The sequence below is a fragment of the Mus musculus genome, chromosome X (assembly GCF_000001635.26).
Source record: "Mus musculus strain C57BL/6J chromosome X, GRCm38.p6 C57BL/6J".
In the NCBI taxonomy this organism is placed as follows: domain Eukaryota; kingdom Metazoa; phylum Chordata; class Mammalia; order Rodentia; family Muridae; genus Mus; species Mus musculus.
In genome coordinates, this window is record NC_000086.7 from 76,222,918 (window position 1) to 76,250,177 (window position 27,260).

Genomic DNA, 27,260 nt, shown 5'->3' on the forward strand with positions numbered 1-27,260 from the left:
GTTTTATGTGGAGGTCCTTGATCGACTTGGACTTGATCTGTGATCCTGCATCTTTTGTTTTTAGATAGACAGGATCTGTCTGTATACCACAGGCTGCCCCTTATTTTCCTTTTGTCTTTTCTGCCCTGTAGTGTCAGAATTTGTTACTGTAAGTCACCAAACCAGGAAGTTGGTGCTTTGTGTTACCTTTTCCTGCTATGAAATGTGTTGTGTGCTGTTCCTGGAGCACAAATAATATACAGTATTTTTGACAGGCTACATGGATACATTTGAGAAAAACGTTTTCTGTAAAAAAACTATTTCAATTTCATACCAATTTAATTACTGTAGTACTCAAATACTCACTGTAAAGTGAGAAATTTTCTTTTGCTTTTTCCTAACAATTTGGTGTATGTGGGTATGTAGACATTTACATTTGCAAGTCTATATATACATGTGTGTGAGCATGTTTGTATGTACATGGTAGCTGTTACATGTGTAGGAATTCTTGTACATGTTTGAGAAAAACCTAGAGGTCAACTTTGAGTCTTATTTCCCAGGAGCCTGTTTGTTTTTGTTTTAGTTTTTTTTTTTAGAAGTCTCTCCCTGAGACTTGGAATTTATTGATAAGGCTAGACTGACTGTCCATTCAGTCACAGGGATTCTCCTGTTTCTTTTCATTCTAGTAGTTCATAATTTATATACCCTTTGGCTCAAACATTTTCAAGTTTTCTGTTAAGTTGCTTTGTCTGTGTTCAGGGCTTGTGTGCCATGTTACATTGTACATGTGGTAGTCAGAGATCAACTTAGAGTAGCTGCTCCTCTCCTTTCAACACAGAGGTCACAAGTGTCAGGCATGGCAAGAAGTGAATTTACACACTAAACCATCTCATGGGTCCTCACAAAAGGGAAGGTTGTGAGGCTCCAGTTCAGGTCCTAAAACTTGCATGGCAAGTGTTTACTAACTGTGACATGGATCCTGCCATCAAACAGAAGATATAAGAAACAAAACAGAAGTATCCCCCTCCCCCTATACTTTGTTGTCTAGCTAGCAGGATCTAGAAAATAAACAAACCATTTTATAAAAATTAAAGGGATGTCACTGTTAAAATACTTGATATATTTTCAAGAAGCAATGTTAAATATTTCTTTTTAGTCATCACACATTTCTAACATGGGAACTTAGATACCATTTTTAATAACCATTTTCCTTTCATTTCAATTTAAATATTGCTGGATTTATTTATTTTTCTTTCAAATTTTTGAGATAAGTTGATGTGTAGAAGCCCACCTGCCTTACCCTTCTAAGTGCTGTGATTGTGCTTATAAGTGGTAATGCCAGGATCATCCATCAATTTAGATTGTTCATTTGTTTGCTTCAGATTAATCTTTTTCCGTATATTTTGACAGAGTTTTCGATATGATAATTACACTATTTCTTCCTTCCCTTTCCGCCTACCAAACCTACCATATTACTTCTCTTTGCTATTTTCAAGTATATTGTACCCTTCATTCATTAAATAGTTGTCACATAACTCCCTCTTTCCCTACCCCCATCACATGTATGTATATGTGTTAATGTGCATTCCTAAAATATAAATACAACATGAGAAGTTTATTTAATGTATTTCCTATATTTATGTTTTTAGGGCTGAGCATTTGCTTTGTGGTAAACAATTGGTGTCCTCTTCCCTGGGGAAGAGAAATTCTCTTCCTCTCAGTGTTCTTCAGTTGCCTAAAGTTCTTTGGGTAGTGTAAAGTTCTCTTGACTGTTCAATGTCCACATTAGCATGTCCATTGGCGACACTCTTGTTCAGGTCTCCTATAAGTCAGGTTGGTGAGAATATGAATTTCACCTCTGGCATTCCGGGTAGTTACATTATGACAGCAAACTCAATATTCCTCTGGCTCTTTAAACCTTTCATTCTTCTCTTCCCTGAAGTTGCTTAATATTCAAGTAGTCACTTTATTTTATTGCTGTATTAATGCATTAGACTGGGATCAACAAATACTTGGAATACTTCTATATTTCTGTAATTGTCTCAATCTACTGCAAAGAGAAGTTTTTGTCCTCTCTTTGCAACTGACTGTATTTCTCTGGGTGCATATAAAGAATCATTTAAAGTTAAATGATTAGTCTGATCATGTAATGTAGTATTTGTACATTCTTCTTCACAATCCATGGCTTCATTAAACCTTGGTAGTTGGCTAGGTTTAAAGTACCAACCGTGATTTCCCACTTGTTGAGTGAGTCTTTAAGTAAAGTTAAAAAGCAGTCGGTTACTGCAAGGAATGGTGCTAAAACTATACCCTCAGGGTTATTATGCAATGCTGATTGGTATGGATTTTAGGTATCATAAGTGCATAGGAGTGTTGGTTGCTTCCATCCATTGAAAACATGCATGTGTTTATGGTATCATGAGTGCTAGGTCTCAGGGAGGAGGCTTTTAGGTCAGTTCCAGCTCAGAGGTCTCTGGGCCAGCATCTGATGTGCATGTTCTCTTTGCCAATATGGACTTACATTTCACTCTGAGTGACAGTCAGGGGCAATAGAAATGGCTTGTAATATTTTTTGAGTTTCCTGAACAACCCTGAAAAAGATATCAAGAAAAGAATGTTTCTCAGTGGGAGTTAGAGAATTCGTTACGTTGCCTTTGGCTCTTACAAGAAGCATTTTAAACAGAGATAGAAAATAGTCATTTAAGATATATATATATATACATATATATATATATGTATATATATAATACATATGTGTATAATATATATAATATATATATATGTATATATATAGGAGAATTGTATTGTTATAAGTGTTTCTTTACAGAGTTTCAAGTTATTCCTTGTGCCTCTTCTAAACATCTTTACTGTTATTGTACCCCTTCTGTATTTATCTCACTCATTTTCAGTATTTAGAGATCGCTTTTGAATTTCCCTGATCAGATCATTTATATAATAGTAGTAGCCGCCTCTCTTTAGGTCCTCCATGCTCCCACCACAGCAGGGATGAATTTGGCCTTCCTTAATCTCTGTATTACTCTAGGATATAGACTCATATCTGGATATTTATAGCTAGGAACCTCAGAAGAGAGAAAGAGAGAATATGAAACATTAATCTTTCTGACTCTGAGTTACTTTACTCACAATGATCTCTTTTACCTTCATCCATTTGCCTGCAAAGTTTTCATGATATCATTTTTCTACACAGCTTAATAATATTGCATAATGTACATATGCCACATTTTTTATTATCTGTATGTTTATTGATGGCATATAGAAAAGCTACTGAATTGTCCTAGTTGATTCTATGCCCTGTAGAATTGCTGAAAATTGCTAAATTTGTTTGATGTTCCTGAAAGGTTTCTGTGTTGTAGGGATGCCTATCACAGGATCAGTGTCAATTAACCAAATAAATTAACAGCTCTTATTCGAATTTAAAATATGTGTGGAAACTGATAAATACTTTAAAATAGCTCTCATGGAGCTGGAGAAATGGTAGTGCTAGAACATCCAGTACCGCAAGCACAACAAGCTCCTGGCATGTTGAGGAGAGTTGGGCAATTTCTCTTGGCAACTGATAGCTGCTTTGATGGAGATAGTCAGTATTCTTTAATGGTGTGATGCTAGCATGTTACCCACACTCAAGTGGATAGCTGTGTATCCAAGAGTATATAGGCAACACAAATTGGAGTTAATGAGTTTTTAAAATAGGAGGATTCACAGTTGAATCGGTAAGGAAGAAGAGTTAGATCTGGGATGACCAAAATAGATTGTTTGAAATTCTCCAAGAATTCATTTTTTCAAAAACGTTTAACTGGTTTTTTAAAAGTGTTTGTTCTTTCAGAGGATCAGAATTCAGTTCCTACATATAAGCTGGGTGCTTCATGCCTGCCTGCAACTCTAGCTCCAGCTCCAGTAGAAGAGACTTAACATGTTTTTCTGGTGCACTTACTAATGTGTGTGTGTGTGTGTGTGTGTGCGTGTGTGTGTGTAACAAGAAACAATAAAACCTCTTTATTGTTTGCTTTTGCTATGGTTTTGCAAATTTATTACAAATTATTCTTCCTGTTACTATAGTGTTAGAATTTTTAAAGGATTAACAGTTCTATATATTCCATAATATGATGAAGTATGATGTCAATTTGTGGCTAAGAAGACATTATTGTCATTTGACTTTTCATTTTCTTTATTCTTTCCTGTAATATCTTGTACAGATGAAATTAGACAGCAGAGATATCTAGAAGCTGCTAATGCTGAAGAAGAATACAATGAGGAGAATGGCATACAGTCAGAAAGCTCCAGAGGGCAAGCACTTATACCTGGGCGTCCAGGAGGTAGAGGTGAAGTACACTAAACACCACAGGTGATAAAAACAAGCATGCAGATTTTAGAACGTGCACTGTTCTAAGGTTATATTATGTTACATGCTTCATTTTTTCAGACATGGAGTTTTATAAGGTTGGTAAGTGTTTAATTCCAGTTCAGATGAAAGAAATGTTTAAGTGATAAGAGCTGCTTTACTAATGGAGAGCAGGGGGAGAAATTAACAATGGAGGTAAGTGTTTTAAATTCGCCTGGTTGCTACACCTCTGGGAGTCAATACAGGAGTGTTAAGTGAATGATCAATAGCCTAATCAGTATAGAAAAGACATTTTGTTAGAAAACCATGTCACTGGGTGAAGGGAATAAGGTTGAATGTGAAGAATGTCTTTTTTAACCCTAACCGCATAGTTTGGAACAGTGAACATATTGTAACAGAATTTTTATGTTGGCATAGTCTTTATATTATGTCTAGATAGGACTCAAGTTTAGTACCATATACAACCAAATGTTAAATACAGCATAAACTGAAGACTGTCACTTTGAAATGCTGAGTATAGATAGAATGGACAACACTCTTGTGAGACAAGCAGACAATGTCAGAGCATTGAAATACTAAGTCGTTTTCCTAAACAAGGCCTAGCATTTAAAAACTGTTTTTAAAAGATACTGAATTCACTGCTGAAAATATGGAAAATAAATTTTCTCAAAATAATACACAGGATCCGGGCGTGGTGGCACTCGGGATTAATCCCAGCACTCGGGAGGCAGAGGCAGAGGCAGGCGGATTTCTGAGTTCTAGGCCAGCCTGGTCTACAAAGTGAGTTCTAGGACAGCCAGATCTATACAAAGAAACCCTACCTCAAAAAGCCATAATAATAATAATAATAATAATAATAATAATAATAATAATAATAATACGCAGGACACAGACTTGATAGTAAGGGAAGACATGGCAATTTTTTCAGACAAAGGTTTTTCAGCAAATCATCCTCTACTTCATCCGGTAAGTGAACACTAAGGGTTAACAGAAATCAAGAGGCTGAAATGTAACATAGTTCTTTTTGAGATGCATGTGTTTGTTTGTTTGAAGACAAGGTATTACAAGTTATGTAGAACAAGGTAGTATATCACTTACTATGTAGCCTAGGTTGGTAAAGAACTTCTGATGTTCTTCCTGTCTCAATCTTCCAGTGCTGAAACTAAAGGCATGTATTATATGTTAGTTATCATAATTAATTTCCTTTGTAACAAAACACCATGATCAAGGCAGTTTATAAAAGAAAGAGGGTTAGAGTCCATGATCAGCATGGGGTGGGCAGTGTGTGGCATCAGGAGGCAGGCCCCTTCAACTATTTCAATAAGCATTTTATTTTTTTAATTTTAATCATCGAGAATTTTTAATTTATAAGATACAAAAAATAGATAGTTGGTGATGGTCATTCTTTGTAAATAATTATTATCATTTTGTCCTCACATAATTTTTATATTAAGCTATAGTGTAAAAATAGTTTACTACCCTTAAAAATTAATTGTATGAACCAGAAATCTGGAGTACAGAGATACCTTAGTGGTTAAAAGCCCTTGCTGCTCTTCCAGATGACCCAGGTTCAGATCAAAGCACCCACATCAGGTAGCTCACAATGTCCTGTAACTGCAGTTTCAAGGGCTTTAACCCCTCCCCTAGCTTCTGTAAGCACCACACACATGTGGCCTAAGCTCACGTAAAACACACACACACACACACACACACACACACACACACACACACAGAAACACATAAACAAAAAATGAGATTGAAATTAAGTGAAATTAAGTGAAAAGGGATATGAAACACACTCTAGAACTCTCCAGGGGAAACATTTGTACTGTCCTTTACATCTGAACTTGCTTAGGTAACTGGGTCATGGGACAAGAATTTTGAAATGTATCAGTAGTTCAGCTTAACAGTAAGAACTAGTTATTCTTAAGCTGTTATATAGGCATCTGGTGTTAAACAGTGGTTGAATAGGAAAGTCTCCTGAAGGGTAAGAACAATAGCATAGGAAGAATGAGGACCTGGAACCCACACAAAAAGCAGAGTTTGGTCTTGGTCAAGGGTACATCTGTAATCCCAGTGTTGTTGGAGTAGAGATAGGATCTGACTAGCTGTGACTTAGCTCCAAGTACTGTAAAGAGGCCCTATCTCAAGGGAGTAATTTGATTTTTTTATTAGATATTTTCTTTATATACATTTCAAATGCTATCCAGAAATTTCCCTATACCCTCCCCTCCCTCCCCTACCCACCCACTCCCGTTTTTTGGCCCTGGCATTCCCTTGTATTGGGGCACATAAAGTTTGCAATACCAAGGGTCCTCTCTTCTCAGTGACAGCCGACTAGGCCATCTTCTACTACATATGCAGCTAGAGATATAAGCTCTGGGGGTACTGGTTAGTTCATATTGTTGTTCCACCTATAGGGTTGCAGACCCCTTCGCTTCTTGGGTGCTTTCTCTAGCTTCTCCTTTGTGGGCCCTGTGTTCCATCAGAATGACTGTGAGCATCCACTTCTGTATTTGCCAGGCCCTGACATAGCCTCATATGAGACAGCTATAACAGGGTCTTAAGGTAGTAATTTGGAAAGTAAGAGCAGGACACCTGATGCCACCTGCACTCAACTTTCTTGAAGCTCATAAGTATGTTCTCTCTCTCTCTCTCTCTCTCTCTCTCTCTCTCTCTCTCTCTTTCTTACAACCCCCCCCCCCCCACACACACAAACACACACACACAGTGGCAATTTTGGGAAAATTATTTTGTGAAGGAACAGGCTACAATTTTAATCACAGTCTCCATTCTGTGTTGCCGAGATGAAATACTTCCTTCTGATTAGCAGAATTGAGTTTGACGGAAAGTGGTCTAGATCTTGCAGGATGAGATTTTTGATACTGCTTTTGGTTTGGTTTGATTTGGTTTAGGTTTAGGGTTTTTGTTTTGTTTTGTTTTGTTTGTTTATTTTCATGGATTGGACCCAGGACTTTACACATGCTCAGCAACTGTTCTACCGCTGAGCAAAACCCTAGGCTCCTTAAAGGGTTTTTTGATTTTTTTCTTTGTTTGTTTGAGATCATATTTCATGGAAGCCAGGCTGCCTATGTAGGGATGACATTAACTCCAGATTCTCTCCTTTCCATCTTCTGGAATTACAGACACTGTATCACTACCCCTAGTTTTAATGAGTGCATAGGCTCCAGCCATGGGAGATATGTATGATAGACAAGGACTCTACCAACTTAATTACATCCCCAGCCCAAAGTTTGAGGTACAATTGATAAATTTAGAAAGAGAAAAAAATGTGTTCCCTTTTGCTGTCATCCAAGATACTCCCAACTGAAAATATTGTAAAGTATATTGAAATTGAAATCATCTATCCATTGTGAATAGTTTTGAACCATTCACGAATTCGATACCAGAAATCACTGAGAAAAGTAAAGAAAACCAAAGTGGGGATAGTGGACCATGCATGCAAAACAATTTCTAGTAGCACTGAGGCAAGCGCTATTACACCCTGATTATATAAAAATGTTTTGAAAGGTTCTTGCCACATAAGCCTAGCCAATTAATTTGGATCTCTGGGATCCTTATAGAAGTGGATGGAGAAAGTAGGTTCATGCAAAGTTGGCTTCTGACTTCTGCATGCACACCAAAGCATACACACCCACACATATCATGGACATAATACCCAATAGTTTTCACTATTAAAAGAAAACTAGTATTTCTTTCCTTAAGTTTATGAATCTTGTAGTACCTAATTTGATGTAAGTGATTTCTTATGAGAACCACAGCCCTGCTCATGCTGAGTATGTACTGGACAACTGAGCTACAATCCCATCCCAGAAAATATTCCTTACACAAATATGATTATTTTATAATTGTATTCAAGTTTTGCATTTATAATATTCTTTGTACTAGCACCTTCTTCCTGATGTCAGTCACTTTGACTATTTAGAAGTATTGTAGTGGGACATGGTAATGCTAAATATAGGGGTATTTTGCTTGCTAAGCAACATATGCTAGTTTAAAGCTAGCAATCTTAGTACTGTCCGTATAATATTATTCACTTACACTTACAGATTATCATAGACACTTGTCCAAGTTTTTACTGTCTCCTTTTGAGTGATTCACTATTCTGCCTCTTTGGTTTAAGAGCTAAAAAGAATGAAAATAAAGCTAAGTTATTGCCAGATCCATTTATTTGAATTGTACCAAGACCTCTCTTTGCTACCTATATAGCATTTATTTTTCACTCACTTAGTTTGTCTCCCTAGAATTAAGTATTTGCTTACATTCAAATATCATTTTTTAATGACCACTGGGCAGAGAAATACTCAGTAGAATAATTTGGAATAATTTTCTTTGATCTTAAGGAGTTGTATTACAGAACATTATTAAATGTAGTTGTAGCTCAGTTGGTAGGGTACATAGCTAGCATGCATGAAACTCTGAGTTCAATGCTCATTACCATATAGTACCATTTGTAGTGGCAAGTGTCTTTAATCTTAGCATTGAAGAGGTTGAAGGAGGAGTTTAGAAGTTCAAGATCACAGTTGAATATGTAGTAACTTACTGGTTATCATAAAATTCATGCACTCTTCTATATTACTCTCTACAGAAACACATTCCATTTATGGCTGTGAAACTGTTCATAACAAAACACCCATCTATATATTGATGGTCATTCTGGACTCTATAGAAACACACATTCACATGCCCAAAGTTATACCGCCCTCTACAGAAAGACATATTCACGTGCTCAATGCTATCTTGCACTCTTCTAGATACACACATTCACATGCACAATGCATACTGCACTGTATACAAACACACATTCACAGCCAAACAGCATATTGCACAGTACAGATACACGCATTCACAAGCACAATGCCTCAGTTAACTCTACAGAAACAAACTTTCAAATGACCACAAATATCCTGCCGTCTGAAGAAACACATAGAAACATGCCCACTTATATACTGCACACTATATAAACACAGATTCCCATGATCAACACTATCTAGCACTCTATAGAAACACATATTCACAAGCTCACTGAATACTGCACTATACAGAAACAAAGAAAAACCTACCCACAGTTATCCTACACTAGACAGAAAGTCACGTTCTCATTCCCATGGCTGTCCTGCACATTACAAAAAGACATTTTCACATTTTCACCGCAAATTGCACTCTAAGGGAACACATGTTCATATTCCAAGAAAAAAACTGCACTGTATATAAACACACATTCACATGCTCACAGCAAAATGCAACATACAGAATCACATATCCACATGCCCAATGCTATACTACCCTCTACAGAAACACTTATTCACATGCTCACTGCTATCCTGCACTCCAGATAGACACATTCACATGCCCAGTGCATATTGCCATGTAAAGAAACACATATACACATGCCTTCGGCCATCACTGAACTGTAAAGAAACAACCATTTACCCATTGCCTGAATGCACCCTACCTAAACATATTGCCATGGGACACACAACCTGAACTCTAAATAAACAAATATTCACATGTTCACTGCTAAACAGCACTCTAAGAAATTTGCATTCACATGCCCACTGCATAGTGCACTGTGTAGAAACACACATTATCATGCCCACTGCATATTGTACTCTACAGAAACAATGCATATTGCAGTGTAAAGAAACACATATTCACATGCCTTTGGCCATCAATGAATTATACAGAAACAACCATTTACATGGCCACATATCTCCTTCAGCCTGAAAAAAGCACATTAAAATGCCCACTGCTATAATACATCTGAGGTAAACACACATTCCAATGCTCACTTCCATCTTGCACTCTTTAGAAACACATATTAACATGCCCATTGCCTACTGCAGTCTACAGAAACAAATAACTTACTCACTCCTATCCTACACTCTCCAGAAAAAAATTCACATTACAACTGCATACTGGCTTTATAGAAACACGCATTCATAAGCCCACTGCTATCCTGAACTTTCCAGAAATACACATTCGTTTGCCTTTTACTGCACTATACAATAAGAATAATTCACCTGCCCACTGCTGTCTTGCAGTCTACACAAACAAATATTAACATGCCCACTGACATCCTGCAATCTACAGAAACACACTCTCACATTCTTGCTGAATACTTCAGGGTACAGTAACACACATAAACATGCCCACTGCATACTGCACTGTACAGAAACACACATTCACATTCCCATTGCCATCAATGAACTATACAGAAACATTAACATGCCCACAGATCTGCTGCAGTCTGAAGAAAAATCATATTAAAATGCCTACTGCTGTACTATATTCTACAGAATCACATCTTCCCATGCACACATCCATCCTGAACTCTATAGAAATATATTCAAAAGCCCACTGTGTCCTTCACTCGACAGAAACAAACACCTACCCACTCTTATCCTGCACTCTACAGAAACAAATATTCTCTTTATCACTGTTCTCATGTACTCTACCAAAATTCAAATGTACATTTCCACGGCAAACTACACTACACAGAAACACATGTTCATATTCCTCAAACGTATTGCACTCTACATAAACAAATATTCATATTCTGACTGCTATCCTGCAGTCTACAGGAACACACATTCACATGCCCAATGTGTATTAACTGTATAGAAACACACATTTACAGTCACACTGCTATCCTGCACTGTAAGATAAAAAACATTCACTTTCCAACTGCTTACTGTACTGTTCAGAAACACAGATAAACAGGTCCACTCTATACTTCACTCTACAATATCAAACATTCACATGCCTGATGCATTATATCAAATGTAAAGATCACACATACACACTCCCATTGACAACACTTCACTCTACAAAAAATACATTCACATGTTAACTGCACACCACACCCTATAGAAAAACACGCTCAAATACCCATTGCCTGAATGCTCCCTACCGAAACACACATTGCCATGGGACACACAACTTGCACTCTAAATTAACAAACATTCACATGTTCAATGCTAAATAGCACGCTACAGAAATTCACATTCACACATCCACTGCATAGTGCACTGTATAGAAACACACATTGTCATGTCTACTGCATATTGTAGTCTACAGAAACACACAATCACATACCCACTGGCATCGCTGCACTCTACCAAAAAGCACATTCATATGCAATCTTCTATATTACTCTCTACAGAAACACACATTCCATTTATGTCTGTGAAACTGTTCATAACAAAACACACATCAATATATCCACGGGCATTCTGGACTCTACAGAAGCACACATTCACATGCACAAAGCTATACTACCCTCTATAGAAAGACATATTCCCATGCACACTGCTATCTTGCACTCTTGTAGATACACACATTCACATGCACAGTGCACACTGCACTTTATAGAAACACACATTCACAGCCAAACAGCATATTGCACAGTATAGATACACACATTCACAAGCACAATGCCTTCCTTATCTCTACAAAAGTAAACTTTCAAATGCCCACAAATATCCTGCTGTCTTAAAAAACACATATTAACATGCCCACTTATGTACTACAGTCATTATAAACACACATTCCATGATCAATGCTATCCTGCACCCTACAGAAACACATATTCAAATGCTCAGTGTTTACTGCAAGCTTACAAAACAAAGAAATACCTACACACTGTTATCCTACACTCTACAGAAACTCACATTCTCAATTCCATGTTTATCCTGCACATCACAGTAACACAAATTCACATTTTCACTGCAAATTGCACTCTAAAGAAACCCTCGTTCATATGCCCAGAATAAACTGCATTGTATATAAACATATACTCACATGGCCACTGCAAAATGCAACATACAGAAACACATATCCACATGCCCAATGCTATACTGCCTTCTACAGAAATACTTATCCACATGCTCACTGCTATCCTGCACTCTTCAGATAGAAACATTCACATGCCCAATGCATATTGCAATGTATAGAAACACCCATTCACATGCCTTCAGCCATCAATGAACAAACAGAAACAAACATTCACACACCCACATATCTCATTTAAGCCTGAAAAAAGCACATTAATATGCCCACTGCTTTAATATACCCCACAGAAACACCCATTCTAATGCTCACTCCGCTCCGACACTCTATAAAAACACATATTCACATTTCCATTGCCTACTATACTTTACAGAAACAAGCAAATACTTACCCACTCTTATCCTACACTACAGAAAAAACACATTGACATTACAACTGCATACTGCCCTATACAGAAACACACATTCATAAGCCAAACGCTATTCTGAACTTTAGAGAAATACACCTTCATTTGCCCAAGCGTTTAGTGCACTATAGAATAAGAAATATTTGCATGACCACTGCTGTCTTGCTATCTACACAAACAAATATTAACATGCCCACTGCCTTCCTGCACTCTATAGAAACACACTCTCACATTTTGCTGAATACTTCAGGGTAAAGTAACATACATAAACCTGACCACTGCATACTGCAATGTACAGAAACACTATTCACATGCCCAGTGCCATCTATGAACTATACAGAAATAAATAATAACATGCCCACAGATCTCCTGCATTCTGAGGACATATCATATTTGCATGCCTACTGCTGTACTACACTCTATAGAAACACACCTTCCCATGCACACTTCCATCCTGCACTCTATAGAAACATATTCACAAGCCCACTGTATACTGCACTGTACAGAAACACATATTCTCATTACCACTGTTCTCGTGCACTCTACAGAAATTTAAATTCACATTTCAACTGCAAACTACACTATACAGAAACACACATTTATATTCCTCAAATGTATTGCACTCTACATAAACAAATATTAATATTCTCACTGATATCCTGCAGTCTACAGGAACACACATTCACATGCCCAATGTATACTTAACTGTATAGAAACACACATTCACAGTCACACTGCTATCTTGCACTGTAAGATAGAAAACATTCACATGTCAACTGCATACTTCACTGTTCAGAAACACAGATAAACAGGTCCACTCTATACTTCACTCTACAATATCAAACATTTACATGCCTGATGCATTGTATCAAATGTAAAGATCACACATACACACTCCCATTGCCAATGCTGCACTCTACAAAAAATACATTCACATGCTAACTGCACCCTATAGACACGATGAAATACCCATTGCCTGAATGCTCCCTAATGAAAAAGACATTGCCGAACTTAGGAAATTAGTCTGAACAGGTGAGAGGGTGCGCCAGAGAACCTGACAGCTTCTGGAACAGGCGGAAGCACAGAGGCGCTGAGGCAGCACCCTTTGTGGGCCGGGGACAGCCAGCCACCGTCCGGACCGGAGGACAGGTGCCCACCCGGCTGGGGAGGCGGCCTAAGCCACAGCAGCAGTGGTCGCCATCTTGGTCCGAGACCCGCCGAACTTAGGAAATTAGTCTGAACAGGTGAGAGGGTGCGCCAGAGAACCTGACAGCTTCTGGAACAGGCAGAAGCACAGAGGCGCTGAGGCAGCACCCTGTGTGGGCCGGGGACAGCCGGCCACCTTCCGGACCGGAGGACAGGTGCCCACCCGGCTGGGGAGGCGGCCTAAGCCACAGCAGCAGCGGTCGCCATCTTGGTCCCGGGACTCCAAGGAACTTAGGAATTTAGTCTGCTTAGGTGAGAGTCTGTACCACCTGGGAACTGCCAAAGCAGTTTTGGGCCTTCTTCTTCGGCCAGGAGGAGGTCCAAATACAAGATATCTGCGCACCTTCCCTGTAAGAGAGCTTGCCAGCAGAGAGTGCTCTGAGCACTGAAACTCAGAGGAGAGAATCTGTCTCCCAGGTCTGCTGATAGACGGTAACAGAATCACCAGAAGAACAATCTCTAAACAGAGTCAACTATAACTACTAACTCCAGAGATTACCAGATGGCGAAAGGTAAACGGAGGAATCTTACTAACAGGAACCAAGACCACTCACCATCACCAGAACCCAGCACACCCACTTCGCCCAGTCCAGGGAACCCCAACACACCTGAGAACCTAGACCTAGATTTAAAAGCATATCTCATGATGATGGTAGAGGACATCAAGAAGGACTTTAATAAATCACTTAAAGAAATACAGGAGAACACTGCTAAAGAGTTACAAGTCCTTAAAGAAAAACAGGAAAACACAATCAAACAGGTAGAAGTCCTTACAGAAAAAGAAGAAAAAACATACAAACAGGTGATGGAAATGAACAAAACCAAACTAGACCTAAAAAGGGAAGTAGACACAATAAAGAAAACTCAAAGCGAGGCAACACTAGAGATAGAAACCCTAGGAAAGAAATCTGGAACCATAGATTTGAGCATCAGCAACAGAATACAAGAGATGGAAGAGAGAATCTCAGGTGCAGAAGATTCCATAGAGAACATCGGCACAACAATCAAAGAAAATGGAAAATGCAAAAAGATCCTAACTCAAAATATCCAGGAAATCCAGGACACAATAAGAAGACCAAACGTACGGATAATAGGAGTGGATGAGAATGAAGATTTTCAACTCAAAGGTCCAGCAAACATCTTCAACAAAATTATTGAAGAAAACTTCCCAAATCTAAAGAATGAGATGCATATGAACATACAAGAAGCCTACAGAACTCCAAATAGACTGGACCAGAAAAGAAATTCCTCCCGACACATAATAATCAGAACATCAAATGCACTAAATAAAGATAGAATACTAAAAGCAGTAAGGGAAAAAGGTCAAGTAACATATAAAGGCAAGCCTATCAGAATTACACCAGATTTTTCACCAGAGACTATGAAAGCCAGAAGAGCCTGGACAGATGTTATACAGACACTAAGAGAACACAAACTGCAGCCCAGGCTACTATACCCAGCCAAACTCTCAATTATCATAGAGGGAGAAACCAAAGTATTCCACGACAAAACCAAATTCACGCATTATCTCTCCACGAATCCAGCCCTTCAAAGGATAATAACAGAAAAAAACCAATACAAGAACGGGAACAACGCCCTAGAAAAAACAAGAAGGTAATCCCTCAACAAACCTAAAAGAAGACAGCCACAAGAACAGAATGCCACCTTTAACAACTAAAATAACAGGAAGCAACAATTACTTTTCCTTAATATCTCTTAACATCAATGGTCTCAACTCGCCAATAAAAAGACATAGACTAACAAACTGGCTACACAAACAAGACCCAACATTTTGCTGCTTACAGGAAACTCATCTCAGAGAAAAAGATAGACACTACCTCAGAATGAAAGGCTGGAAAACAATTTTCCAAGCAAATGGTATGAAGAAACAAGCAGGAGTAGCCATCCTAATATCTGATAAGATTGACTTCCAACCCAAAGTCATCAAAAAAGACAAGGAGGGACACTTCATTCTCATCAAAGGTAAAATCCTCCAAGAGGAACTCTCAATTCTGAATATCTATGCTCCAAATACAAGAGCAGCCACATTCACTAAAGAAACTTTAGTAAAGCTCAAAGCACACATTGCGCCTCACACAATAATAGTGGGAGACTTCAACACACCACTTTCACCAATGGACAGATCATGGAAACAGAAACTAAACAGGGACACACTGAAACTAACAGAAGTGATGAAACAAATGGATCTGACAGATATCTACAGAACATTTTATCCTAAAACAAAAGGATATACCTTCTTCTCAGCACCTCACGGTACCTTCTCCAAAATTGACCACATAATAGGTCACAAATCAGGCCTCAACAGATTCAAAAATATTGAAATTGTCCCATGTATCCTATCAGATCACCATGCACTAAGGCTGATCTTCAATAACAAAATAAATAACAGAAAGCCAACATTCACATGGAAACTGAACAACACTCTTCTCAATGATACCTTGGTCAAGGAAGGAATAAAGAAAGAAATTAAAGACTTTTTAGAGTTTAATGAAAATGAAGCCACAACGTACCCAAACCTTTGGGACACAATGAAAGCATTTCTAAGAGGGAAACTCATAGCTATGAGTGCCTTCAAGAAAAAACGGGAGAGAGCACATACTAGCAGCTTGACAACACATCTAAAAGCTCTAGAAAAAAAGGAAGCAAATTCACCCAAGAGGAGTAGACGGCAGGAAATAATCAAACTCAGGGGTGAAATCAACCAAGTGGAAACAAGAAGAACTATTCAAAGAATTAACCAAACGAGGAGTTGGTTCTTTGAGAAAATCAACAAGATGGATAAACCCTTAGCTAGACTCACTAAAGGGCACAGGGACAAAATCCTAATTAACAAAATCAGAAATGAAAAGGGAGACATAACAACAGATCCTGAAGAAATCCAAAACACCATCAGATCCTTCTACAAAAGGCTATACTCAACAAAACTGGAAAACCTGGACGAAATGGACAAATTTCTGGACAGATACCAGGTACCAAAGTTGAATCAGGATCAAGTTGACCTTCTAAACAGTCCCATATCCCCTAAAGAAATAGAAGCAGTTATTAATAGTCTCCCAGCCAAAAAAAGCCCAGGACCAGACGGGTTTAGTGCAGAGTTCTATCAGACCTTCAAAGAAGATCTAACTCCAGTTCTGCACAAACTTTTTCACAAGATAGAAGTAGAAGGTATTCTACCCAACTCTTTTTATGAAGCCACTATTACTCTGATACCTAAACCACAGAAAGATCCAACAAAGATAGAGAACTTCAGACCAATTTCTCTTATGAACATCGATGCAAAAATTCTTAATAAAATTCTCGCTAACCGAATCCAAGAACACATTAAAGCAATCATCCATCCTGACCAAGTAGGTTTTATTCCAGGGATGCAGGGATGGTTTAATATACGAAAATCCATCAATGTAATCCATTATATAAACAAACTCAAAGACAAAAACCACATGATCATCTCGTTAGATGCAGAAAAAGCATTTGACAAGATCCAACACCCATTCATGATAAAAGTTCTGGAAAGATCAGGAATTCAAGGCCCATACCTAAACATGATAAAAGCAATCTACAGCAAACCAGTAGCCAACATCAAAGTAAATGGAGAGAAGCTGGAAGCAATCCCACTAAAATCAGGGACTAGACAAGGCTGCCCACTTTCTCCCTACCTTTTCAACATAGTACTTGAAATATTAGCCAGAGCAATTCGACAACAAAAGGAGATCAAGGGGATACAAATTGGAAAAGAGGAAGTCAAAATATCACTTTTTGCAGATGATATGATAGTATATATAAGTGACCCTAAAAATTCCAACAGAGAACTCCTAAACCTGATAAACAGCTTCGGTGAAGTAGCTGGATATAAAATTAACTCAAACAAGTCAATGGCCTTTCTCTACACAAAGAATAAACAGGCTGAGAAAGAAATTAGGGAAACAACACCCTTCTCAATAGCCACAAATAATATAAAATATCTCGGCGTGACTCTAACGAAGGAAGTGAAAGATCTGTATGATAAAAACTTCAAGTCCCTGAAGAAAGAAATTAAAGAAGATCTCAGAAGATGGAAAGATCTCCCATGCTCATGGATTGGCAGGACCAACATTGTAAAAATGGCTATCTTGCCAAAAGCAATCTACAGATTCAATGCAATCCCCATTAAAATTCCAACTCAATTCTTCAACGAATTAGAAGGAGCAATTTGCAAATTCATCTGGAATAACAAAAAACCGAGGATAGCAAAAACTCTTCTCAAGGATAAAAGAACCTCTGGTGGAATCACCATGCCTGACCTAAAGCTTTACTACAGAGCAATTGTGATAAAAACTGCATGGTACTGGTATAGAGACAGACAAGTGGACCAATGGAATAGAATTGAAGACCCAGAAATGAACCCACACACCTATGGTCACTTGATCTTCGACAAGGGAGCCAAAACCATCCAGTGGAAGAAAGACAGCATTTTCAACAATTGGTGCTGGCACAACTGGTTGTTATCATGTAGAAGAATGCGAATCGATCCATACTTATCTCCTTGTACTAAGGTCAAATCTAAGTGGATCAAGGAACTTCACATAAAACCAGAGACACTGAAACTTATAGAGGAGAAAGTGGGGAAAAGCCTTGAAGATATGGGCACAGGGGAAAAATTCCTGAACAGAACAGCAATGGCTTGTGCTGTAAGATCGAGAATTGACAAATGGGACCTAATGAAACTCCAAAGTTTCTGCAAGGCAAAAGACACTGTCTATAAGACAAAAAGACCACCAACATACTGGGAAAGGATCTTTACCTATCCTAAATCAGATAGGGGACTAATATCCAACATATATAAAGAACTCAAGAAGGTGGACCTCAGAAAATCAAATAACCCCCTTAAAAAATGGGGCTCAGAACTGAACAAAGAATTCTCACCTGAGGAATACCGAATGGCAGAGAAGCACCTGAAAAAATGTTCAACATCCTTAATCATCAGGAAAATGCAAATCAAAACAACCCTGAGATTCCACCTCACACCAGTGAGAATGGCTAAGATCAAAAATTCAGGTGACAGCAGATGCTGGCGAGGATGTGGAGAAAGAGGAACACTCCTCCATTGTTGGTGGGATTGCAGGCTTGTACAACCACTCTGGAAATCAGTCTGGCGGTTCCTCAGAAAATTGGACATAGTACTACCGGAGGATCCAGCAATACCTCTCCTGGGCATATATCCAGAAGAAGCCCCAACTGGTAAGAAGGACACATGCTCCACTATGTTCATAGCAGCCTTATTTATAATAGCCAGAAACTGGAAAGAACCCAGATGCCCCTCAACAGAGGAATGGATACAGAAAATGTGGTACATCTACACAATGGAGTACTACTCAGCTATTAAAAAGAATGAATTTATGAAATTCCTAGCCAAATGGATGGACCTGGAGAGCATCATCCTGAGTGAGGTAACACAATCACAAAGGAACTCACACAATATGTACTCACTGATAAGTGGATACTAGCCCAAAACCTAGGATACCCACGATATAAGATACAATTTCCTAAACACATGAAACTCAAGAAAAATGAAGACTGAAGTGTGGACACTATGCCCCTCCTTAGAAGTGGGAACAAAACACCCATGGAAGGAGTTACAGAAACAAAGTATGGAGCTGAGATGAAAGGATGGACCATGTAGAGACTGCCATATCCAGGGATCCACCCCATAATCAGCTTCCAAATGCTGACACCATTGCATACACTAGCAAGATTTTATCGAAAGGACCCAGATGTAGCTGTCTCTTGTGAGACTATGCCGGGGCCTAGCAAACACAGAAGTGGATGCTCACAGTCAGCTAATGGATGGATCACAGGGCTCCCAATGGAGGAGCTAGAGAAAGTACCCAAGGAGCTAAAGGGATCTTCAACCCTATAGGTGGAACAACATTATGAACTAACCAGTACCCCTGAGCTCTTGACTCTAGCTGCATATGTATCAAAAGATGGCCTAGTCGGCCATCACTGGAAAGAGAGGCCCATTGGACACGCAGACTTTGTGTGCCCCGGTACAGGGGAACGCCAGGGCCAAAGGGGGGGAGTGGGTGGGTAGGGGAGTGGGGGTGGGTGGGTAAGGGGGACTTTTGGTATAGCATTGGAAATGTAAATGAGCTAAATACCTAATAAGAAAAAAAATGAAAAAAAAAAAAAAAGAAAAAGACATTGCCATGGAACAGACAAACTCCACTCTAAATAAACAAACATTCACATGCTCTCTGCTAAACTGCACGTTACAGAAAGTTATATTCACATGCTGACTGCATAGTGCATTGTACGACTGTGATACTGTTCTTCTTTTTAATTTTTTTATTAGGTATTTTCCTCATTTACATTTCCAATGCTATCCCAAAAGTCCCCATACCCACCCCCCCACTCCCCAACTCCCCTACTCCCCCTTTTTGGCCCTGGTGTTCCCCTGTACTGGGGCATATAAAGTTTGCAAGTCCAATGGGCCTCTCTTTCCAGTGGTGGCCGACTAGGCCATCTTTTGATACATACTGTTCTTAACAAAACACACATCAACTTTCCCATTGCCATTCTGGACTGTACAGAAACACACATTCACATTCCCAATACTATACGGCCCTCTACAGAAAGACATATTCATATGCTCACTGCTATCTTTCACTCTTACAGGAACTGCAAGATAAGACCTAGGCCTTGTACTATACACATAGTAAGTAAAGGAGTAATTCAGGGAAACCATTGGGGACAAAAATTTTGTGAGCAATCTGCATCCACAGTTAATCATTAGTGTGCATGTGAGAAAGGCTATCTTGGAAATTCTTGTTGAATTTCCAAAGAATTCAACAGAGATAGTGCAGGATCTGTGTGACAGGACTATCATGGCACAGGGATGATGGCACTGGAAACTGAGCTTCTGGAGAGCTCATCAACAAGGGACAATGGTTGGTCTGGTTTTCTCTCCATATAGGATTAGTACAGTTGGGCTTAATTCTAGGCAACTCACCATATTATGCAGGGCAACAATTGCACTCTCCATCATTGAGCAAATACAAGTCAGGAATCAAGGGAGAAACCTAGAGGCAAGAACTGAAAGAAATATCACTGAAGAATTCTACATAATGCATTGCAATGCAGTATTATCTGTACTTGCCTTCTGGTACAACACAAATAATCTAAAGCATGGCAAAACCCAGAGAGGATTCCATACTATCATAAGAGTCAGTACACAAGGGAGCTCTCAACAGGATGTTCTATATACCATTTCCTGGAGTAATGTTCTTAACTGAGGTTCATTCTTCTCAGATGACTCTAAAACATGTCAAGATAACATAACACAATCCATCATTGTCAGGCACTAGCACACTTGGGAGAAGTATGTGGCAGCATGGTCCACATGGCACTGAATCTGCTGAAAAAAATGATGCAATATTACAAGATTAATCAAATCCTGAAAAAAAAAAACAGTTTTGAAGACTCAAACCCAGGCAATCTGTGTCAGTGCTGGAAATAAATTAAATGGGTCTAGACAAGCATAGTTTGGGTGTAAGCACAGAGCACAATAGGCTAGTATTTGGAATACCAAACAAAGAAGCCCAGTCCAGATGCTCTGTAGCCTGAGGGAGGCCTAAGAATAAGAGAAGGGACTTGAGGGCAAGATTCAGACTTACCAAGGACAATGACATGAATTCTGGATATACATAGGTAGGCCTCCTCCCATTGTGACTATGTTTGTGGACTCACTATTAGAGCAAACTCACCAGGAAATGTGGTACAGAGCCTAGTGCTTGGAGCCAAGCATGATATGTTGTGCAGGAAACTCGAAAATATTATTTGTAGATGTTTTCCTGCAAACATGGGATGTTATGGACAGGAGAGATGCAAAGAAGCTATTAAGAAGAAGATGCTGAGTGAAAACTGTACCCAGACTTAGTCCTTAGAGTGTGGTGGTAGAATGAGTACCTTGGTTCTCCAGGAATTCAACAGAGTTATTGCACATCTCTGTGACTAGAATTATCCTGGCACATTGGCAAAGGTACTAGAAGAGGAGCTTATTTAGAATAGCACAGTTGGGCTTCATTGTCAAAAAACTTACCATAGTAAGCAGGGAAGGAGCTCTACTTACCACCTCTGAGAGAACAGGGGTCAGGAAACAAGGAAGAATTCTAGAGGCAAGAACTGAAAGAGATACCTCTAAGGATTTCTACATAGTACATTGTACTCCCTGGGTAACTCCACTTGCCTTAGTGTACAACCCAAACCACCTCCAAAAGTTGAGAAACACCCATAGAGTTCCCCACAATACCATACTTATCATTACTCAGTAGAGCTCCCAACAGGCAGTTATACAGTCCATTTCATGTAAGAGTGTTCTCAATTGAGGTTCCTTTGGCTTATATGAGTCTACATTGTGTTAACAGAAACAGTATTGGTGATACTTTATCACACAAGACAGAAGAATGGGGCAGCATCGTCGATAAGGTAATGAAAATAAAGAAAAATGTTGCAAAATGAAAGACTTGATAGATTCCTAGCAAACTGTCTGAGAGGCTCAAAGCCAGGCAATCTTTGTAAGAACTGGAAAGTCAACAAATGGGTCTAGCGTAGCATGTCTGGGTGAGTGCACACAGCAGAATTAGTCTTGTATTTGAGAATGAAAAACAGGGAACACCAGTGCAGGTTCTATGTGACCTGGAGGAAGCCTACAAATAGGTGATCATACTGAAGGCCAAGGTTCAGACTTGCCTATACAGGACACCCATGTGTAATCTGCACATACTGAGCTAGTCCTCCTACAGAGAACACTAACTTTAGGGCCTTAATACTGGGGGAATTTTGCTGGAACATGGGTACAGAGCTGGGTGCCTAGAGACAAACATGGTAGGCTAAGAAGAACACTGGAAGGGAAAGTTATATACATCATATCATGTATACCTGGCACATTCCATGTTGATCAGAAATAGTTAGAATGTAGACATGGGAAATGAAACTGTGGCTAGATAACAAAATGAGTAAGATGGATGCAGAAGCTGTATGATAGACAGGCCTCAGGCTTTGTGCATGGTGTGGATAGGAGGGATTCAGAAAAGCTATACAGGCAGAGATGATGAGAGAAATCTGCATTTAGAATTAGTCCTTCATGGGTGGGGATGAATGGGTATGTTGATTCTCCAGAAATTCAACAGATAAAGTATAGGATTTGTATTTCCAGAACTATCCTGGTATAGTGACACAGGTACTGGAAGGGGATCTTCTGGAGATCTCACCAATAAGAGATAATGGCCAAGATGTCTGTCTCTACATATTGGGAAAAGCACAATTGGACTTAATTCTGGCCAAACTCACCATAGAAAGATGGGCAGGATCTTCATTGTCAATTACTCACAAAGCACAGATCAGGAATCAAGGAAGAAACCTAGAGGCAAGACATGAAGCTGATACCATTAAGGAATACTAGATAGTGCTTTGCACTCCATTAATACTTCTGCTTGTCTTCTTTTAATCCCAGAACCACCTCCCAAATGTTGCCAACACCCACAGAGTGTTCCACACTACTATAAGTATCTTTTTTCAAGCGAGTTCCCAATAGACTTTTCTATAGACCATTCAAGGAGGAATGTTATCAGTTGAGGTTCCTACTTCTCAGATAACTCTAGAATGTGTCAAGAAAACCAAACACAAACCATCAGGGTAAGGTTCTACCACACCTGTCAGAAGTATGTGGCAGCATGGTCCACATGGCACTGTATCTGCTGAAAAAAATTTGATGCAAGATTACAAGATTACTAGAATCCTGAGAAATGGTTTTGAGGGCTCAGACCCAGGCAGTCTGTACCAGTGCAGGAAATAGAGTGAATGGGCTTAGAGACACATGGTAGGGGAGTAAGCACAGAGCACAGTGGGATAGTATCTGGGAATACTAAAAAAGGAAACCCAGTTCAGATGTTCTGTAACCTGAGGGAGGCCTAAGAATAGGAGAAGGGACTGGAAGGCAGGATTCAGACTTGACCACTGTCTTAGTCAGGGTTTCTATTCCTGCACAAACATCATGACCAAGAGACAAGTTGGGGAGGAAAGGGTTTATTCAGCTTACATTTCCACACTGCTGTTCATCACTTAAGGAAGTCAGGACTAGAACTCAAGCAGGTCAGGAAGCAGAAGCTGATACAGAAGCCATGGAGGGATGTTTCTTACTGGCTTGCTTCCCCTGGCTTGCTCAGCTTGCTTTCTTATAGAACCCAAGACTACCAGCCCAGAGATGGTACCACCCACAAGGGGCCCTCCTCCCTTGATCACTAATTTAGAAAATGTCCAGTACAACCACCAAGGACACCCATGTAAAATCTGGACATACTTAGGAGGCCTCTTTCCAGTGTGTCTATACTTGTGGACTCAATATTGGAGCAAACTCACCAGAAAATTGGGTAAAGAGCTGAGTGCTTCGAGCCAAGCATGGGATGGTGAGCAGGAACCTAGAATACAATTTCTGTAGGCCTCTTCCTACAAACCTGGTATGTGCCCTGTCCATAAGAAACAGGACTGGCAGAGTACAGATGGCAAAATTGCTGGAGGATAGAGAAAAAATTGAGAAAGTTAGATGAGGAAGCTGCATGATAGGACCCATGCCTCAGGTTGTGTGGATATGTGGACAGAAGAATTCCATGGAAGCTATTCAGGCAAAGTTGATAAGAGAATACTACACACAGAGTTAGGCCTTAGAGTGTGGTAGTATAATGGATATCTTAGTTCTCCAGGAAAGCAACAGAAATAGTGCAGGATCTGTGTGACCAAAAAAATCCTGGCACAGTGTAGATGTAATGGAAAGGCAGCTTCTGGAGAGCTCACCAACAAGGGACAGTGACTGGGTTGTATATCTATATACATTTGGAACATCTCAGATAGGGTCAATTCTGGAATAACATAATATAGTAGCAGGGCAGTAGCAAGACTGTCCATCTGTGAGGAATCACAAGTCAGGAATCAAGAAATCTAGAGGCAGGAACAAAAGTGAATGCCATTAAGGAGTACTGCGTAGTGCTTTTGCACTCCATTGGCATTTTTACTTGCCTTCTTGAACAACCCTGAACCACCTCCAAAAGCATGGTAACACCTACAGATGACTGCACACTACCGTAAGAATCATAACTCAAGAAAGCTCTAAACAGACTTTTCTACAGACCATTTCATGGAGGAATGTTCTCAAGTGAGGTTCTTTTTCAGATGAATATAGATTGTGCCATGTTAGTATAACACAAACCATCATGGGGAGTTTCTAACACTCCAGGGAGATGAATGGGGCAGCATGGTCCATATGGTATTGATTCTGATGAAAAATAAAATTTTGCAAGATTTCAGGGTTAATAGAATCCTGAGAAACAGTCTGAGAGTCTCAAAGCCAGGCAATCTTGATCAAACTGAATGTCCAACAAATGGTTCTAGAGAAGCAATTTTGAACTGAGCAGAATTGGGGTTGTACTTGGGAATACTAAAAAGAGAAGCCCTCTCGGGTGCTGTGTGATCTGGGGGAGGGTTGGAAATAGATGGCACTTGAGGACAAGTTTGCAACTTGTTCACAGTAGACACCCATGTGTAATTTGTACATACTTAGCTAGGTGACCGCTAATCCAGACTGCAATTCTGGACTTACTACTTGGGGGGAGGGTCACCAGTAAGTTAGATCCCCTAACTGGGAAAGGTATGTGGGAGATAGAGTAACAACTGATGAAGTTAGATGCTAAAGCTGCATGATGGAACCTAGCCTGGTTTTGTTGATAGACAAGAGACATGCAGAGATGCTCTTAAGGAAAACATGCTGAGAGAAGAATCTACACAGACTTTGGCCTTAGAGTGTGGGAGTAGAATGGATATCTTAGTTCTCGAGGAATTCAACAGAGATATTGTACATTTGTGTGACTAGAACTATGCTAGCACAGTGACAATGGCACTGGAATGGAAGCTTCTGGAGTGCTCAACAACAAGAGGTAATGACTGAGTTATATGCTTCCAAATATTTAGAACAGAACAGTTGAGAAGCTTTATCACACGTGACTGAAGAATGTGGCAGCATGGATCACATGGTACTGAATCTGTTGAAAATTGATTCAAGATTATTGTTTTATTTAGAATCCTGAAACAAAGCCTGAGAGCCTCTAAGATTAGGCAATCTTTCAGAACTGGAAGTCCTTAAAGAGGTCTAGAGAGACCTGTGAATAAAGCTGGGAAGGAATAGTGTATGCTGGAGTCTGAATACCATTATGTTGAAGATGCCAGAAACCTGAGATACTTGATATGAAATCTACGTGTTTCCTTTTCTCCCTGAAAATAACACTTTAGAATTTAAAACATCTTGGTAATATTAAAAATTATGCACAATCTTAGAATAAATTGATTTCACCTTTTAAAGAAGCCTTAAGCCTATGAAGAGATGTGTGGAATATTGTACCTTAAAGGTGATGTGTTTGGGGTTTGTGAAAAGGCTCATTGCGTAAAGGTCAGTGTCAAGCATAATGAGGTGAACAAACACGTTGAAAAGGCCTGAACATTTGTGATATTCACAAGCAGGGGAATAGCAGAGGGCTGCTTCCTTCTGGTGGAGACAGGCTACAGACAGCTCTAACAAGCTCAGTGCACAGAATTGTCTTCCTACTACAAGAAGACATTACATACTGTTGGCAGTGTCAAGGCTAAGACATCCAGCACTTCTGTCCTGAGATATGAGGACTTAAGTGTCTGCATACAAAAAGATGGTGACTTTTCCCTACTTACTTACTACTCTCTCACTTTGTGTTTGCCATGTTTCTGCAGCTTGCAGTTCAACTGTACTTTTGCCTGTTACTTCTTTTCAGCAGTGTCTCAACAAATGGCCATGACCTGCAGAGTTTATGTGAAAACAAAGAAAAAATGTATTTGATATGCTTTAGCACATCTAAAATTGCTGACCCTACAATGAAAGCCATATAATCATCGTACCCATTTTATAGATAGGGAAACAACACAGGGTATAATTCATACACTCAGTTTCAGAACGATATAAGGATATAGAACAGTGCAATCCCCACAACCTTCACACATTGGCCTTCCAGTCGTTATGATTTTCAGAAATATTTACTCACATGGAAAGTGTTGGCAATCAGGCAACTTCCACTGCCATTCTTGCATGGCAATGCTGGGACTGTCAGACAACCCAAAACCAACAAGGCATGTCATAAATAAGTGCCCAGAGGCAATACATTCCCATTGTCATATCTGTAGCATGTCCCCCTGTGCATATGCTACATACCCCTCATCCCTCCCTTTTAGTAAATCTCCTGTATGAGACTTGGCAGAACCTGCCACCTAGATCCTTCAGAGAGTTTGTGAACAAATGTCTAATTATATATCAGCACTGCTTTTCCTTCCATTTCCTGTGAAACTGACAGGGATTTGTTACTAGAAACTTAATAGAAAATACAAATACTTGCCTCTGTCTTTTCTAAGAAGACCAAATGTTAAAAA

General features: G+C 39.4%; 2 long non-coding RNA genes across 3 annotated transcripts; both read right to left on the reverse strand.

Moving 5' to 3' along the window:
- Positions 1 to 1,593: 1,593 nt before the first annotated feature.
- On the reverse strand, positions 1,594 to 23,811 carry Gm14707. Of its 2 annotated transcripts, XR_878132.2 has the most exons (6): positions 23,474 to 23,811; positions 23,112 to 23,181; positions 20,773 to 21,944; positions 5,438 to 5,501; positions 2,501 to 2,570; positions 1,594 to 1,801 (listed from the first exon to the last, which is right to left on the reverse strand). It is a non-coding gene; the product is annotated as a predicted gene 14707 (long non-coding RNA). The 2 variants fall into 2 exon arrangements; XR_878131.2 differs by having other exon boundaries at positions 20,773 to 23,181.
- A 246-nt stretch (positions 23,812 to 24,057) lies between these two features.
- On the reverse strand, positions 24,058 to 26,939 carry Gm14717. The gene is made up of 3 exons (XR_386966.2): positions 26,879 to 26,939; positions 26,536 to 26,636; positions 24,058 to 24,331 (listed from the first exon to the last, which is right to left on the reverse strand). It is a non-coding gene; the product is annotated as a predicted gene 14717 (long non-coding RNA).
- Positions 26,940 to 27,260: the final 321 nt, after the last annotated feature.